An 18,909-nucleotide genomic window follows, 5' to 3' on the forward strand; every position below is an offset into this window, starting at 1 on the left:
CATTCCCTTAGTCTTACCCATCATTGGCTGCCTAATCTTTTTTTGTTGTTGTTGTTTTTTTGAGACAGGGTTTCTCTGTATTATTGTTTTGGAGGCTGTCCTGGAACTAGCTCTGTAGACCAGGCTGGCCTCAAACTCATAGAAATCCACCTGCCTCTGCCTCCCAAGTGCTGGGATTAAAGGCATGCACCACCAACACCCTGGCAAGCTGCCTAAGTTTTTTGTAGGCTCAACATAGTTGAGCTGAAGGATTCTCTGTGACCCTCAAGTGACAAATATGAGCCTGGACTTGTCTAGTGCCGAGGTGCCTTAGCCAAATGAGGCATATGGTAAGTCCTATGGCTACAAGGCCCAGAGATAGGGACCCAGCCCATTCTTTGATTGAACAGCCTGCCATCTATAACCAACTCCATTTAAATGAAAACAAACAAACAATATTTGGGAATGTGGGTGTCATTCTCTCCAAACTGCTTCCTGCTGTTGGGTGGCACTGAAATACCATGGGGATCCTAAGAAAATCCAGAAATCCTGGCTGTAGTGGTCTGCAAGGCTACCTTGTCCTAGCTGTTTTGAATGTCTGATCACCTGGGCCACTGCTTCATCAAACCATATTAGTCTGGAAGGAATCCACAGTTTTTCATATTCTGTGGAAACCAAAGCAGAAATTCTTTTCCCAAGTAACCTGTCTGTATACTTAAATTTAGAAATCAAAGCATTTTCAAAATATTTAAGTTGGATTAATTCAGCAGCACGTATAACCAAGTGTATTTTAACAGTTGTTCCTTCCTTAGCAATTAAACAACTCAAAGAAAGCACAATAATATACAGTATCCATACTCTCTGTGTACTTCCATCTTTATATGGCTTTTTAATTATCTATTTCTTTTAATTTTTCCTTTTTTAAGACAGTGTTTCTTTGTGTAACTTGGTACCCATTTTCAATTCACCCTCATAAATCCTTACTTGCTGGCCAACCGCCAAGGGCGATCTCTCAGGGTCCTCTTTCTTTCCTGATCACGGTGGGACCTCCACTTGTGGCGACTGCACCATAAGCAAGTCTAATGTGTCAGGTGAAAGCCTGGAGATTTAAATGAAAGACAAGGCCCATCTGGCCGTCTGTGCTAAGAAAATGTGTGTGTGCTACCTTTATTGCAAGGAGAGAGCAGCCTTATATACAGACTTACAGCACAGTGGAAAAACCCCAGGTGTAAGAGTTTTGTGTTTTCATTGATGCCAGTGGGGCAAGGCCGGGGCTGTAACCCAGGACTAGAAAACAGGACGCACCTGTGGCTATTGGCTAACAAACAACTCAGAGACGGCATGGGGACCTGGGACCCAACAGGGTGTGTCTTCTGACTTCAAATGGTTCAATCAAGAAAATCCTTCGCAGGAGTGCCAACAGCTAGGGTTTTAGTTGATTCCAGATGCAGTCTGGTTGACAACCAAGGTTAGCCTTTCAAATAATATTAATGAACAAACATGGTGCTAGTTCATGAGTTACTATGCTATTTTTATCATTATTTTAGGTTTATTTTTCATCTTGTTTATTTTATTTAGAACTTTCCTTATTGAAGAAGTTCACTATTCAATAATATGAGGCTATGGTATACTAGCCTCAGCCTCATGCACATTGTTTCTACAGGATTTTTTTTATCACTCCAGGTATTTCCCTGGAGTGGCCACCTGGCAGACCTAGACCTGTGCACTGCAGTTCTCAGACAGCCATGAAATTGTCAAGTGACAAATTTCTCAGAACACATCTTCACCCTTGTCAATTGACACATGAGTGTTCTTAGGTTGGGTGTGCTTGAACTTAGCTTGAGTCTGATGCTAAATTGAAAAAACAAAAAGACTTAGAAACTGGAGAATGAATCGGTGGGCCAAGACCAGGGTTTCCTAGAGGATAGGGTACTGTGATGGCCACCATCTTTGCAAGAGAGTCCTACATCTCTCGTAATACAAAAGACTTAGACTTGACCTACAGTTTGGATATGACAAGGTCTCCCTCCACAGGTCATAAGTGTGCCAGCTATAAGAGCCAAATCTCCCAAACCTTAGTCACACATCAAAAGGTTCCTTCCCTCCAGCAGTGTGCTTAGGAAGAAATGGATGGATTGTGGGACTGGATTTTTGTTTCTTTAGTTTTTACCTACTATGGGATAACTCCTCTACAGTCTTCCTGAAGAAGCAACCGTCACGTCACCTTCATGTTTCTGTCTTACACTGTATGTCCCCTCCTTTCCTTTCAGGCCTTTCTGTTTGGTTCCACATCCTCCTATTGGAGGAGTCAACTGGAGATTTCCTTTTATAACCTTTTTCATTCTGGTTGATTTAGCTATTACTGCACCATTTTTATTTCTTCCTAAACTATTCAGACTTAATTACATGTTTTTCTTCTGCCTTTGGCTCAAGTGTGCTAATTAGGTAGTATTTAGTCTGTCTCAAGTTTATTATTAGACTTTTCATTGTCCCTCCATTTGCTAAATTGCAGAGAATTTGTATTTTTGGGGTTCTTTCCATTCATGGTGTTGTTATTTGAGGAAGCCAAAGAAAGCCTATTTAAAAGTAGGCTTGCCTCAATATTTCTGATCCCAGGTATAAATTCCACGTATCACATTGAGGCTGGTTAATTCCGTTGTTGCTCAGCTTTAGTAAAGTGGGCACTTTCTAGTGCTTTCTCTTACAGCAAATGACTTATGAAGCCACAGGCTGCGAGATCACTTTCACTGTGGTTTCCTACTGTCATCATCTGAGATGTCCTCTTCCATGTCTTGCAATCTGTTAGTGAGGTTTACCCCTGAGGTTTTTGTTTGACTCCGTAAGTTTTTCATTTCCGGTTTTATTTCATTTTGGATTTTCTTTAATGATTCAATTTCTTCATAAATTCTACTGTCATGTCTTGAATCGTTTTCATTATTTCATCCAGTGCTTTATGTTTTCATAGACTTCATCAAAGAATTTACCTATTTCTTCTTTAAGGTCCTTGAACATATACAGAATGGCTATTCTGAAGTCCTTGTCTTGTGCTTCAGATATCTTACATTTCTCAGGGGTACTGGATTCTGGTAGAGGCATCTTGTCTTGGCTGTTAATGTTGTGCTGGTGTCTAGGCATCTGGAGTCGTGATGGCTGAGATGGTTCTAGATCTTGTCTTTGTTGGTTGGGTGTTCCATTCTTTGGTTGCTATTGGCCTCTCTGGATCTTAGGAAAACGGGGTGGTTGAAGGTTGCCTGGTGGGAGGTGCACCTGCAGGTTGGTGAGTGGTGGATAGGAATAGAGATCATCTAGGAGATAAGGCTGAGGGGGTTGTTGGAAAGATCTAGGAGAATTAGGTTCACACCAAGAGGCAGGGTTCCCAGGGAGTTGGAGTAGGAGGAGGAGCTCCTGCAGGTAGGCTGTAGTAGCACAATGAATATGTTTAGAGAGACAAGGATGAAAGGTCTAGGGGACCCTGGGTCTGTACCAAGTGGTGACGTCTCCAGGGAATAGAGAGGAGCATGTGAGTGGACTGCTGAAGGGCTGGTGATGAGATTGGAGAGATCGTAATGGAGGACAGGAAGGCTAGTGGAAATCTCAGTCCCCTCCTAATTTGGCCACTGGGGGTCAGAAAGTGTTTCTAGGTATCAGCATCTGGCATACAGGAATGGAGATGGTCTATAAGGGAAGCGTGAGAGCGTCTACAGGAAAGAGCTCAGTTGGGTCCAGTGCCTGGAGTTTTTACTGGAGCTCGGTGTGCATGCATGGTTGGTAATTATTAGTCATGTGACCAAACTTAATTCCCAGTCCCATTTTCTCCATGGAGATCAAGTGGCTGAAAGCCCAACCCTCCCCATCCTGAAATATCCAGGGCTCAATGAATTATTTTATTAATGGCAGAGATGTCACTATCATAAATTTCAAGGTTCTTTTAAAGCTCTGAGCTAGGAACATGGAAATGAAAATGCGTGATCAATGTTCCTCCAAAAGATTAAACAGCAGAATAGACTCAGTAAAAGGAAGATTTTGTAAACAGGAAGAAAAACCTAAAGAGATCACCCAGAGTGCACAAGAGAAAGATAAAAAATAAGAGAGCTGTCCCTGATAAGAGGTACCAAGAGAAGCAAAGCATGATGACATCACAGCTGTGAATGTTTAGGGATAATGGGAAAAGTATGGATCCACCATGATACCACAAAAATAATCCACATTTGAGTATAACATAAGCTGCAGAACTCCGAAAATGAACATCTTTGAGTTGTCTAGAGAGGGAAACAAATGCAGATTGCATACAAGGAACAGCAATGATGCTGAGAACTGGTTTCTCAAGCAACATCAAGCAAGGAGACTGTGGACTGATAACCAGCAAGAAGACAGGAAAGAAATTGATTGCCACTATTAAAACAAGGTGGCAATACAAGCCCCAAGGGGAATTGTTTTAAAAGAAAATGGCTGGCATTGCCAGCAGTCAGACCCGTGGGTTGCAGAGCAGACAACATTCAGTCATCGCTCCAAGAGCTTCATGGGGATTTCCTTGGCTTTTTGTTGCCAGAAATTGTAACTTGGGGAAGACTGAATTGCACAGAAGTATAATGATGGTTAGCTTAAATTCTCACCAGATACAACCTAGCCTCATCTGGGGAGAAATTTTCTGCAAGGGATTCCTAGATCAGCTTGGTGTGCAGGGAATCATATTGATTGCTATAATCAATGCGGGGAGACCCAGCCTTAAAGTGAGCGGTGCTGTTGCTGAGTTTGAGCCCTGGATTTTATAAAAGGAGACAAGAAAAAGAACGGAAGGAAGGAAGGAGGGAAGGATAGAAAAGGGATGATACGCCGAGCCGTAAGCATGAACTCATTCACTTTCTTCGGCTCCTGGCTGTGATGTGACTAGCTGCTTCACCATCCTGCCTTGGCTTCGGCACAATGATGGGCTGTAACCTGGACTTGTGAGCTAAAAGCAACCCTTCCTTCCATAAGCTGCTTTTGGTCAGGATTCTTTATGTTGATAGCAGAAGCAGAGCCAGGACAAGGATTTTGTTGATGTTGCTCTTACTGGTCCTCATCAACGTAAAGCAAAGCCCGTGGAACACGCACAAGAACTCATTTTAATAACCGCAGTTTTCAGTAGGCGGAAATAGTTCATATTTTTTCCAGCATAGTGGCACACATCTGTGGAAGAATTTTTAAGTCTCAAAATACACACAGAGAAAACTTTTGCTGCAGTGACTCAAGGGTTAAAGCTCAGTGGTCCTTGACTTGGAGCACCTTGGTTCCCAGTGCCAGCAGAACAGGCAGGCAAGCCCTTTGGACTGTGGGAGATGTTTGCATGCCGATTAATTTTTTGATGGTTGGCTGAACATTTGTTTAATCACTGGTTGAGACTTTTGCACTCCAGGCAAAGGGGGAAAGCATGAAAGGATGCTCTCAGCATATTCCCCCCACACTCCACGAGCTGCAGAGAACTGGGATTGACACGGCGAGGGTAGGCATGAATGTATTAACCTCGTTTCCTTGGGAACCACAGAGTCGAGGGGAGCATGTCAGTCACATTTAGCAGCCTGCTCGTTGTAAGGCAATTAGTTCCAGGATTTGTCAGGTGACAGTTCTATTTTTGAGCACTTTCTTATCAATTAGAAGAAGAATACCTGACGTGCAGAGATTTCTCAGCAGTTTGCGCCGCAGCGTAGTTTCGAAGCAACACGAAGGGGAGCTCACACTGCCTCCTACAAAGACCGTTCTAATTTGTTCCCTCAGTGGACCCTCTTGATGGATTGGTTTGGGGTTGAACACAAGCAAGGGAGAGAGGCTGCTCTGCTCTGTCTCTGCAGAATGAAAACCGACTCTGAGGTGGCACACACGGTTCTCCAACAGCTTGCTCTGGAAATTAGTGGCAATGTAGATCATCAAGTAGTTCTTGTGTGCAATCCTAAGGACTGGGGGAAGGATAGAATAACCATAATACAAAGAAGCACCAAATGGTAGCCTTACAACACACCAGGCTGTGTGATGTACGTGGAGACATGTGTCCAGTGTGTCATCCACTCTGCCCACAAGGCTGAGGACAGAGTATGGGGTGGCATCTGAGAATGGCATAACAAAAGGATGCTTATGGGTGCTGTGGAGAGACTGTGCAAGCATGAGGACTCAAGTCTAAGTCTCCAACACCCAAGGAATAAGGTGTTTCTTATGCACAGCAACACACATCTCTGACCTAACCACCAGTGAGGCAGAGACAGAAGGATTCTCTGGAGCTTGCTGGCCAGCCAATGTAGACAAATTGATTCAGTGAGAGACCCTGCCTCAAAAAAGTAAGGTGACAGCAATTGAGGAAAACATTCAGAGTCTACCTCTAGCTTCCTATGTGAACACACACCACATGCTCATGTACCTGTACCTACATGTGTAACACACATGAACATGTACACACATACAACTCCATGAAAGTTACAATGAACTCTTAATCTAGAGTCTGGATGGATCTGGGTGACAAGTTTACAGTATGCATTTATGTGTGTTTCAAGTTAAGAAGACAGCCTTGAGCGTCCTCACACTGGAGAGTTAGCAAAGGACAAATAAAACTTGAAACTGATTTGTCTGCTTGCAAGCTGCCCTCCATGTCTATCACTGGCCCTACCCAGACACTGGTCCTTCTCAGACAAGGACTGAAGTCCATTTGCTAAAATCTGGCTTTTCTGTGGCATGCAATGCTTTCTCTGCACACACAGCTCCATCCAGCACTTGCGCATGTAAACAACCAGGAGTGCCGTGACTGATGCCAACTACAGCTTAAGAGGTCAGCTCTAAGCCCTCAGACCATCTACATAGCATCTGCCTCGGACCCAGCCTCCATGGGCCTCTGTTTCTTTGATATGTTTTGCTTGACCCCTGTCACAGGCTCCTCCACTCCCAAACAACCCGAGCATCCAGCCCCATAAACACGGACTCAAAATATCTAGGCCCTTTTGTTATAACGCACAGGCCATGCTTTCCCTCAAAGCATGTCTAAAGCATCTGTAAGCTTTGCCTCCCATAAGTTTAGTAGCAGTGGGGACTTTGATGGTTTTGCTCATGCTCTAGCCTATGTCACTCCGATATCTTGGTAAACGGGGAGGTACCACCACATTGCTATAAGCTACAGGATGTTCCCATCAGGTCCTTGATTGCAGGGGATGGCTCTGAAGCATAGAAACAGGCAGCAAGAGCTGCCAAGGCTAGGAGTGAGCCTGGCCTTTGAGAAGCAGCGGCTAATGACCAAGAGGCCATCTTTCACTCAGTGGCTTAGCATGTTCAGCCTTCTTCTGAAAGCCCTTGGTAAAGGAGAACATTTCCTTGCAGCTCATGGTACCCACTGCCATAAAGCCAACTCCATAATGTTCTGGTGTCTTCTGCTGACTTCATAGATTAGACTCCGTATTGGGACTACTTTGTATCCGGGGTAGGAAGCCAGCTTGCTTCTCCTCCCACATGAACTTTGGTCTTGGGTTCTCTTTCCCCTCACCTCTATCTCTGGTCTGGCCATTTCTATTCAGGATGGAGGTGTTCCTTCCACCCTAGACTAGACATTGTACCGACCCAAGTCTCCTTTGGGGCAGAAGGAAGGGGGGCGGGGAAGAAGACAATTACTAATTTTGCCTCAGGGCTTTGGCTGTGACTCTACAAGTCACCATCTTTGTGTTGCCCTTGCCAACCAAGGTCCATACCAAAATGAACCCAGAGAAGAGGCAACCCGCAGGCCTGCAGGAATACACTAGACATTAAATTTGACACTCTGTGTATTGTGTATATTTTGCTCTTATGCATCACCAAAGCCAAAATATTCATGACAGAATTAGAACTCAAAAAAATTCACTTTATATCTTCTTTCATGACTCGTGTCCTTTACCCACCACACCAAAATCTCAGCTTTATTATTGATTCTTTGAAATTTCTGTACATTGTGTTTTCATCATATTCATCGTTCTGCCAGATCTTCCCCCATTTCCCAACCCACCCAACTGTTGACCACACTCCAGTAAAGGCCATACATCTGATAGTACATGGGCTGCACAAATTGGACTTGATGGGTTTAAAAGAGAGAGAACAAGCAAGCTGGAGTTCTATTTGCCCTTTAGGGGTGGCCTCCCCAGGAGGTTGTTCATACCTTGAGTTCCGGGCTGCATTTCCCGGTTGTCCTTCCACACTAAGTGCTCCAAAGGTCCTTCACTTACCTTCTCAGAGGTTTCTTTGTAAATTTGCTTTTGCTTTCTGCTAGAATGCTGTTTTGGTTTTACATGCTTCCCAGTGCCTGCAGACAGCCTTTGAATGAGGGTTAGTGAATGAGTGACTGGAGAGCATGGTGGGAGCCTGCATGACATGCTATCCATGGCTTGGTGGAAATACACTTCAAACTCACATTCATCCCTCCAACACATACCCAAGGATAATCAGAGCAGTGCCTGCCTCTTCCTTCAAACCTGGCGACAGTGAGTTGTTCACCCTTTAGCAGTACATGCACTATCAGTTCTGTTTTTCTGGAAAAAAAAACAACTTAGTGAAACAGGCTGAACATTCCACAGTCACCAAGGGTAAGAAGAAACATGAGTATATACACGGCTCTTCACAGATAAATAGTATATAGATTTCTAGATCTCTGAGTATATATAGATATAAAGGTTCAGATTTATTTTAAGTAAAAGACCCATGAAAGAGTTGGGTTTTCAGGTCTTCAGTGTGAAGAATAGGCTAGCAGTCTGGGAACCAACTGGGGATGGATTGATATCAGATTAGAATATGTATGTATGAATATATGTATATATGTATGTATGTATCCCACCCCAACCATCCAATTCCTTCCATATAACCCACTGTTGACAATTAACTCTTATCATATAACCCACCCTAGACATCTGACTCTTACCATATAACCCACCTCAGTCATCCAACTCCTTCCATATAGTCCACCATAGACAATTAACACTTATCATATAACCCACCCCAGATATTCAGCTCTTTCCATATAACTCACCCCAGCCATGCATTTCCATCAGGTATAGCATAGGCCATCATTGCCCACCCCTTACCCCAAGGTGGGAAGAGCCAAATTTCTTATGGAAAAAACTCCAAATTGGACCCCTAGACCATCTTTGAAAACACAAACCACCTTTTCTTCAAAGGCCCAATGAATGTTTTGTACATGTTTTACATTAAATGTTTAGAGAAACGAAAAAGCGCCCTGGCATGGTTTCTATTAGCTCCCTCAAAAGTCTGAGTTCGAGTTATCGTGAACAAAGAGTCTGGGTATTGGGTTTCCCTGATCCTGCTGGCCTGGCCTGCCCCTCATTTCCTGCCATCTCCCAGCACATCAGGAAACAGAGAACATTCAACCCCGCGGCTCTGGGCTCACTCACATCAGATAAGTAGATGACGCTAAGGCCAGCGGGAAGTCATAAGGTGTACCTTGTCCACTCCTGTAATTACTTCCTCACAGTGACGGCCCCCTAAGACAGCCTCTACCTCAGCTAAGGTGTTCATCAAATTCAAACGCTTGCAAAATACAGAAAGGGAAATACAGAGTGGCAAATGCGAAAAGCACTGCGCAGGACTTCATGGCTTGTAAGCTATCTTCACACCCTATCATGGACAGTCTGACTTTGCACACTTAGAACCGATTCTATGGCCTGCGGTTTGTGATAGCTGCTTGACCTTGCTCCCAGCCATGACCTTCACTGCTCCTTGACTCCTAGCCATTACGGAGATATCCCCAGCTGCCCTCACAGCTATAAGCACCCTTGAGAACCTACCCAAGAGTTAGACTTCCATTTCCGTTGTTACCATCCTTCCAACACAGCCAGGTACCTTGACACAGGCTGCTGACGGCAACTCACAGAGGCTGACCCCAGATCTCCTAGGATGAAGTAAAAATTGTCTTCCGTTTCCTCCTCCTTCCTTCTGTCCAAAAACGCCTACTCTAGAGAAGTGGAGGCCCTCTTTCCTTCTTCTGGCTTGTATCATTTTATTTAAAAAGGGATTCCTCATAAGATAGAAAAGACTGATGTTTACCATATGTTTCTCTCCAAGGGTAGGACCTTAGCAAGGCCCCTATGTCTGGCTTAGTCTCACTGCTTGACCCCTTTCTAAGCAAAAACAATGAAGTCCTGTGTAAACCAGGGAAGGACTACCTAGCAAGGACACTAAGGTAAAAGTGTGAGCATCGGAAATTTTGTTTGGATTTTATTTGGGGTACAGAAGAGCCTTCCTGAGTCTACTAAGATGTGCCAACTGCATGATGCTTTCCTTCTGGGTTGCAAAGCTCAGGAGTCTGTTCTCTCAAGTCAGGTCAGGAAGACCGCCATGTTTGTTTCTCTGCCTCCCCAGGGTTTGGCCTATCAGGATCCCAAAAGATTCTCTGCCAGTGGGCTCATTTGTTTGCTCAACAGAGTCACATGGAGCCCTCTGATCTGTGCTGAAGCCCAGAGGTGAGAAGGCACAGGCCTAACTCCCATGCTGTGTAACCAGCAGCAGGGAAGCAGTCAGACATCAGTAAGTTGCAGGATACTGAGCATATGGCTGGTGGCAGGTGACCTATTCCTCCACGTGAGTGAAAAAAGGCTCAGGCTTGGTGGTTCATGGCAAACAAGGGGCTTCAAGGAAGGAGAACAATGCATGTCAAGGGCATAGGTAGCCAACAGCTGTATTTGAGATCTCCCATGTGGTTGGAGAATTCTGCACATGGGGAGACATGAGCCTGGGCACCGGAAAGATAACAGTGTCTTCACTGTGTTCTGAAGTAAGAAATTCATCTTCCATTAAACATAGGTCACACAGAGGTATGATACCATATGCAGTGCATAGATGTTATTTCTATTCTACTTTATGTGTGGGCACTGATGTTTGTTTTTATTACTTGGTTGTCTTTTGGAGACAGACCTGGTGCCTCAGCCGTCGTAGGCAAGTCTTCTACCACTAAGCTCTGTCCCCAACACTGCTTGTTTTTTGACAGTGTCTCACTGTGTAGCTCAGGTTGGCCTATAACTACCGCCCTCTGCTTCAGTCTTAGGAGTGCTGGTGTTAGAGCATGCACCACCTTGCCTGGATTTCTATTCTGGTTTTCAAGCGTTGGTTATGGTTGAATAAATTGATTTCCTCGTCTTCTAATGAGTCTCTATACTTGATCCTGCTGTTACTAGGGAGCCACTGGTGTGGAAATGACCTGGCCTCTTTTCCACCACAGAATAGTCAATTCTGTAGTTGGTACAGAGTGAATGGAAGTGGTTCTCACCCGTCCTAATGCTGCGACTCTTTAATACGAATGTTGTGGTGACCCCCGGCCGCAAAGTTATTTCATGGCTACCTCTTAACTGTAATTTGGCTACTGTTATGAATCCTAATGTAAGTATCTACTATGCAAGATATCTGATATGTGACCCCTGAAGGGGTCACAATTTACAGGTTGAGAACCACTTTGGCCTAAAGGGTCACCTGGGGCTGGATGTGGATGGATGTAATCTGATTGAGAGAAGAGCACACCCCACACATGAGCACTGGTGACTTCTACAGAGAGGGGAAGATTACTTTTTTATCTTCTTGAGACTGAGAAGAGAAGATGGAAGTGTGAATATGGAGTCAGGAGGGGGAATGAGGGTGACTGTAGGATGAATCTGCTTTGGTAATACCGGTTGCAGCAAAACTGGGGTGTGCACTGGGCTGAGTGTGCTGCTCTACCCATTAACTGATGACCACAAACTTTGAAGCTTAGAAAATGGGGCCAGGGGTTCGGGTTAGCTGGGCCTGAGGTCATGAGAATGGGAGAACAGCCCCCCACCAGTCTGCCATGTGGTGGTGCAAGCAAGGGAATGATGCTCTCCCCTCCCAGCCCCTTACCATCTGCAGCAGGCAGGAGAGCCGGCCCCGTCCCTCACCAGCTGCATCACTGGAGAGTGGGCCCCGCACCTCTGCCTGGGCAACACAGTAGAGCTGGCCCTGGTGGTGTGGGTGTGGGTGAGCCGACCCTGGGGGCATGAGAGCAGGAGAACTGGCCCCACCCCTTGCTGCCTGCTGCGCTGGGTGACCTGGGGCAGGGCTGGATAGCTCACCCTGGTGGTGGGGATGAGTGAGAACTGATGTGCTGACCAACCCAGCTACCACCCGGGCCCAGAACCAGGGCTATGAGTTTGCCCACCCCAACATCCATCCCATCTATGAACTGCTGGAGCATGGGAAGGGGCCCGTCCTGCTGAACCAAAGCTGCAGGATGTCCATGCCTTAGGCAACAACGGGAATCCAAGAGGAGTCCCAGTGAGGGACCAGCATCACTAGTGTAGCAGAAGCCAGAGGCCTCCAGCCAGACCAATGACTCATTGCAATGAACACTTGCAAGTACAGATAAATGGATTAAAAAGGGTTGACTGCGTGACTCACTGTGTCAGACTACAGCTTCCACGACGAGACTTTTTTCCTTTAAATTTCCTTTTATTTTATGGGGGGGGGTTTGCGAGGGCGGAGGGTGGATACCAAAGGATGGGGAGATGAATGCAATCGGGATGCAGGATGTGAAGTCTGCAAAGACTCAATAAGAAGTTAGAAAAATCAATAAAAGGCAAAAGTGTAGTGGGGACTGAGGGAGACTTACAGAGTGAGAGTGAGCAGCATTCTGGAACTCTGGAGTAGAAGTGATGGCCCAGGAGAATATACGAGAAATGCAGGCAAGGCCTGGAAGTCTCCCTCCGTCTCTGGAAAGATCTTTGAGTCTCAGCAAATGCCAGGTCATTATTGCTACATACCTTCAGGTAATGCTTCTTAGAGGAGGGTTAACACAGAACAGGTGCACACTTGACCTAATTGTCAAACATCATCTCGGGAGACCTTTCTGAGTGCCCACAATGGCAAATGACCCTCTTCTGGCTGGATTCAGAGGATCCCACATGGGAGTGGCTAATCTGGAGGCTGGTGCACCCTGTGGCTTGGCTGTGGACTTCAGATGTTTCCATCTTGACTCTTTTTGAACTTAATGTGTTCCTCATGCTAAGAAGGCACGTGTTTGATGCCGTTAGGAGCCCAACAATTAAAACATGTTGGGAATTATTAGGAATTGAAGCAGCTGGTATTGGAATGCTCTAGCCCTAGGTTTAAATTAGTAAAGTTGGCTTTCTCGATAAGAAGTGGTATTAGATTCCAGGCCCTGTTTTTGCAATGGATTTGGCTGCTGTCCAGAACAGACTAACACAGCGGGTCAATCTGTCTCCCTCCCTTCATCTAGCTATGCCGGTTCTCCATTCCTACCCACCACATTCACGAAGTGCAAAATGCAAACATACGGACAAAGTGTTACTTTTTTTTTTTAATCGGCTGCTTTTTTTTTTCTTGGAAGATATATTGTATTGGGAGAAAAGTAAAATAATTTATCCGCTCGGTAAATATTTACTGAATGGTTACTAAGTTTCAGAAACTGTTAGATGTGCCTGAGATGCAACATATGTAGTAAGTGCCCAGAAGGGGCATGAACTGGTGGTGGGGTGGTTGCTCGTGTCTGCTGCCAGTTCTTTCTTAGGACTAACTTGCTGTGGTCCAGCAAGAGCATATGAAGTTAGCTATGGCTGAAGTTCGCTGTATCCGGGCTCTGCAGTACTCCACCCAACACCAACACAGTCCTGGGAATCTCACAACGCCCATTTCTAGATGAGAGAGAGAGGAAAAAAAAAGACCAAAGAAAGACTCACCAACGCTCGGGTCAATGGTCAAGTCACCTGCTCTGTTCCTCAGTGCCTTGCTACCATTTAGTTTAAATGGGTTTCCCTCTGTGGAAGTTCAAATATCCCTGTGGCTGATCTCTGTGTGTATCAACAGTTGTTTCCCTATAGTATATGCCTCGAGTGACTTTCCATCCTTTTACTGTTGCAATGAAATAATAGTTTTAACGAATGCAGCAATTAGGAACAATCTCTCCCACACACTTAGAGGAGAGTCCTGTAGAGATGTCAGTCAATTTAAAAGCAGTAATTGCCATGGGTCTGTCTGGGTGTCTTTAAAGTGAGAATCCCCCTCCCCACATGGTACCTTCTGAAGACATGTTTGACTCAACAGTAGTAGACAATTCTCTAGAACAGCTGTCAGCTCCTTGTACCCAGGACAGGGTTGGTGGCCACTCTTGGGGTGAATACTCTACCAGGCTGCCCCATTAGAGATTTGGTAGGCTCTCCAGAAGCTGTGCTGTAGCATGACCTGGTTTGGGGTTTTTTGTTTTGTTTCAGTTTTTTGTTGTTGTTGTTTTGTTTTTCAAGACAGGGTTTCTCTGTATTGTTTTTGTAGACTGTCCTGGAACTTGTTCTGTAGACCAGGCTGGCCTCGAACTCACAGAGATCCGCCTGCTTTTGCCTCCCAAGTGCTGGGATTAAAGGCATGCGCCACCAACGCCCAGCATGACCTAGTTTTGGAAAGGATGAGGGCTGTTAACCCTTAGAGGTTCTCTGTCCCAAGGATAAAAGGATAGACAACATTAGAGCTGGCCCTGATCTCTCAGAGACCTTTCCCAAGCTACCCTTGACTGTGGAGAGGCAAGTTACCCATTCTTTCTCTAAGTAGAAATAACCCCTCACTCTGGAGGAGTGAGAAACGTTAAATAAGGTGAAAAACTATGTGAGTATTGACCCAGATGTGACTGCTTGGGGCAACCGTACTATCATTACCAGCTTCATCTTGATTTACCATCTTCAACTACCCACCCTTCCCTCCTCCTGGGCCTCCGATACCAGAGTGCAGTCAGGCATCATTTACAATGAGCACTTATTCTGAGAAATGCGTCATTGAGTGATAGCGGTGTGTGTCAACATTATAGAGTGTGTTCACACAAGCCTAGGTGTTGCTGCCCACTGCCCATTGGCTAACCGGTGCATCTCATTGCTCCAAAGCACAGGGTGGAATACTGCAGGTAATTGTGAAGATTTGTGGAGTTAGAGTGTGGAACTGTCAGTGAATGGCACTTGCGGGACTGGGTGTTGCTATCCATGAATGATTGAGGGAGTGGCGGGTGAAAGTGAAGGCTGGGACTGTCAAGATGCTTCGATAAGCTAATTTACTGTTTACAAAACAGAAATACTCTGTAAATCAGGTGTAAATTAAGTACATGGTGTTTATAGACCGAAGGGGCATGCTTGTATTGTGAAACACAGCCTTGATCTCCATTCAGGCATGGTAAGGCCTCCATACACACCCTCACCTCAGTTATATCATCTGAGAGAAGGCACGCATCATGAGGCCAGAAAGCTCCAGGGCAGTGGTTCTCGACCTTCCTCATGCAGTTACCCTTTAATACAGTTCCTCATGTTGCTGTGACCCCCCAATCATAAAATTAATTTTGTTTCTACTTCATAACTGTAATTCTGCTATTGTGATGAATCACGATATAAATATCTGTGAAAATGCCTCAGGAAAGGGTCGGTGACATCTCACAGGCTGAGAACCACTTCTCTAGCAACATCCATGTGCAGCCTGTGTTTCACCCTTTCTCAAGAGAATCTGTTCCTCCCAAGGAACGGGCTCCTTCCAGTGCCCTCCGCCCCTGGTTTGCCTCTGCCTCCCCCCCCCCACCCCGTGCTGCTCTGGCTGAGATCTGGAGGGTCTAGTGCCCAGCAGCACAGGCTATGGGTCCCCCAGATGGAAGGAATGTGGCAACAATGCAGGCCAGGGGGTTCTCTGTCATCAGCCAGCCGTCTATATGACAACAGGTATTTGCGATTGCCCTGAAAAGAGGAGAGGTTGATGCTGGCCCCAGTCCTGGAGACAGCAGTGCATGGGTGACTGATACGGCTGCTTTTACGCCTGTGATGAGGCAACGCCTTCTGAAGCGCACACCAAATAATTCAGACCTCTCCCCTCCACACACACACACTATTTGTCACCTCTAAAGGGTTCTATCGATTCCAATAGCACCACCCTGGGGATCATGCAACACATGGGTCTTCAGGAGAGGCTTACATGAAGTCGCAAGAATCACTCAGGTTGGGCCCCTGGCACTTATCCTCAAGTCTGATAATGACAGGAAATTGCACTTCTAACAGGCACCTTTATTTTTAATTTTTCCCCCTTAAAGACATGTTTACAGTATTATGCCTGCATGTCAAAAGAGGGCTCTAGATCTCATTACAGGTGGTTGTGAGCCACCATGTGGTTGCTAGGAATCAAACTCAGAACCTCTGGAAGAGCAGGCAGTGTTCCTAACCATCTCTCCAGGTCTTTATTTTCCTTTCTTAAAGAAAGATATCATAATGGTATCCAGCCTGGAACTCATGTAGACTAGGCTGGCCCTAAACCCACAGAGATCAACCTGCTTCTGCCTCAGAGTGTTAGGATTAAAGGCACAGGCTACCATGTCCTGTTTCCCTGTCATGTTTATGCAGATCATCTCCAGACTACATCTGGAGAAATGCCATCAAGATTATAAATCCCTAAAAGACAGAGTTCGTCATCCTGTCCCTGAGCCTGCCCACAGCCATTGCTCAGGAAATATTGGTTAAACACGTTAATAAATTAGCATCTTGCCCAGAATCTTGGAAACTTAGAACCTAAATCTAAGTGTCTGTCTTCCTTTCTGAAAGCAATGATATTCTGGATAGAGGGGGGGCCTGCTCCTCTGTTAGAGAAAAGCTGCAGAGGTCCACCCTGGAAATACTTGGGGACGGCCCAAGTGAGGAGGTTCCAATGCACTGTGCAAGGCTGGGCATCCTTCTGAGACTTGGGTGTCGAGGGTGATGAGACCAATGAGATAATGAGATGAAACACCTTGCTTTAAATCAGTCTATAAGAAGAAGCACAATGCCTCCAAAGAGTATAGGACAATGTCCCCAAGGAACCACATGCTAACAGCTAGTTCAGACACCCACCCACCCACACACACCATGCACCAGATCTGGCACATCATGACCTAAGGGACTGAACTTACATCTGTCCTGATGAAGACCCTTCTTGCCTTTGTCTAGAGCCTTGTAGGGGTTTTTTTTCCAAACATTCGGTTTTCACAAAAGACATAGTAGGTAGGTACTCCAATCTCTCTTTACAAAAGGAGAAACTGAGATTAAAGAGTCGGAAGTTTGCTCTAGGTTACAGGTTGAGAAGCAGAGCCAGGAACCTGGTACTTAACCCCACCCCCAGATCTCCTTTGCCTCCTATATTTCGTAGATTCATTGGCAACTAGTATTTTGCTGACTTCGAGTGAGAAAATAATCTAACATTGCTTTGCTCCCTGCCCCACAAGACTTACCTGCTCTGGATGGTGAACACCAGCACAGGACACAGGCCTGGTATGACCTCGGTGAAGATGGTCTTCTACACCTCACTTCCATGAATCCCAGGCATAGGAATGGACGTACAGGACAGGTGGGGAGTGGCTAGGATCACCAGGTCCACCGTTAGGATTGCTAAGGTTATAGCAATCCCTCCTTTTTTTTTGAAAATTAGTTGAAAGCTCTGTTAAGAACAAAACCAGGTGACTGCGAACAGGCATAAGGGATTTCTCCTGGGGCAGGAGAAATGTTTTCAAAGTTGATTACAGTGAGCGGTACGGCAGTTTCAATCGACACAAAGCATCAACCCATAATCTTACAGTGGGAAAGTCTTTATGCATATCGCGTGTCCCAAGCGTTGTGTATGTTTCCTTTCTCACATTACAAGCAGGAAAACATACTCTTTTTTTACACTATCTATCCTAGAAACTGGCTGAAAACACCACATGCTAATGGACCATCTGATACGCAAATAGGGTGGGAGCTGACAGGAAAGAGCAGGGACCGCAGGCCTACACTGAGAACCTTTCGATAGACTGGGCCTGCTGCTTCCATGGTAACAGGACAGGCCTTTCCCTGGGCCTGCTTGGAATGCACAGATACATACAGGACATTTCTTGTCTTCTTATGCCAGTGGGAGGTGCAGGATGGTCTCCAAGGGCAGTGTCTGCTGCCGTCACTATGGACTCAGATATGCCACCGTTGAAGGTTTTGGTGGCTTCACTGACTCCTTTCCAAAGTTGCTTGTAGTTACATGGCTGCTTAACAAAGTCCGGCAGCTTCTTGGTGAGGTGGGCATCTGTGAAGGGATAGGTCTTAGGACTCCCATGAGCCTCTGTCCTGGCTGCAGTGCTCTGGCCTCAGCCCCATTCAAGAACCATAAAACCATATTTTAAAAATTAAACTTAGGTAGATATTTTGCTGTGGTTTTTTTTTTTTTTTGCTCTGGCATTATGGGATAAAATGTTAGGGAACTCACAGAGTCCTAAAAGGAGTTTAAAATTAGTTTCTGAGAAAATCAGGTGAAAGGAAGAAGGGTGATACAGCTGTGGTTTTGGAGGAAAAATGTTTTCACAAGACAGCTCGGAGACTCTCGAGGTGTCAGTATCTGGTTTGACTCCAGCATCAGCCTAGCTGTCCCCCGAGCCCCTGGGCCTGGCTGCTTGGGATGTCACATAGTCTAACTGGAGAAACTCAGCATTGGCAGACCTTATTTTTTTTTTAGCATCTTGAAAATGTGCTAATTGTCTCAGATTTTGTTAAAATATCAAGCTATATCCATTTTTAAACTGGTACCATATGCTTCGTGCCTGCAGCAGAACCCTCATACCTGGTTCGTGGACTTAAAAACCCCTGCTTAGCTACAAGACCTCTAAATGAGTTGAGCCAGAGTGAAAATGTTGGCTTTCAATCGTGAATTCACAGATACAATTCTCGGGCTCTGCTTGGAAGCTGATAACCCTTAGGGAATCATGGGATGTCGTCTCCCAAAGAAAGGTGGCAACAGGAAGACACGGGAGATAGATATTGTATGGATATCCTCCAGGTTAGTCTGGGCTTTTTCCTAAAAGCCTTGAAGAGCTGACGGTTCTTTTTCAGAACTAGAGTCAAGCAGGCTAGCCAGCTGATTTATTGGTCACTGTAGGGGCACATTTGTCCCCATCATGAAGCTCACATT

At 45.5% G+C, this 18,909-nt stretch overlaps 1 protein-coding gene across 1 annotated transcript in view; it reads left to right on the plus strand.

Annotated features, from left to right (window-relative positions):
• Window positions 1-18,909, plus strand: part of Gpr45 (G protein-coupled receptor 45) — a 69,373-nt gene that overhangs the window by 26,058 nt on the left and 24,406 nt on the right. The window lies entirely within an intron of this gene.

Source organism: Mesocricetus auratus, unplaced genomic scaffold, assembly GCF_017639785.1.
Source record: "Mesocricetus auratus isolate SY011 unplaced genomic scaffold, BCM_Maur_2.0 Super-Scaffold_100021, whole genome shotgun sequence".
NCBI classification, from domain to species: Eukaryota; Metazoa; Chordata; class Mammalia; order Rodentia; family Cricetidae; genus Mesocricetus; species Mesocricetus auratus.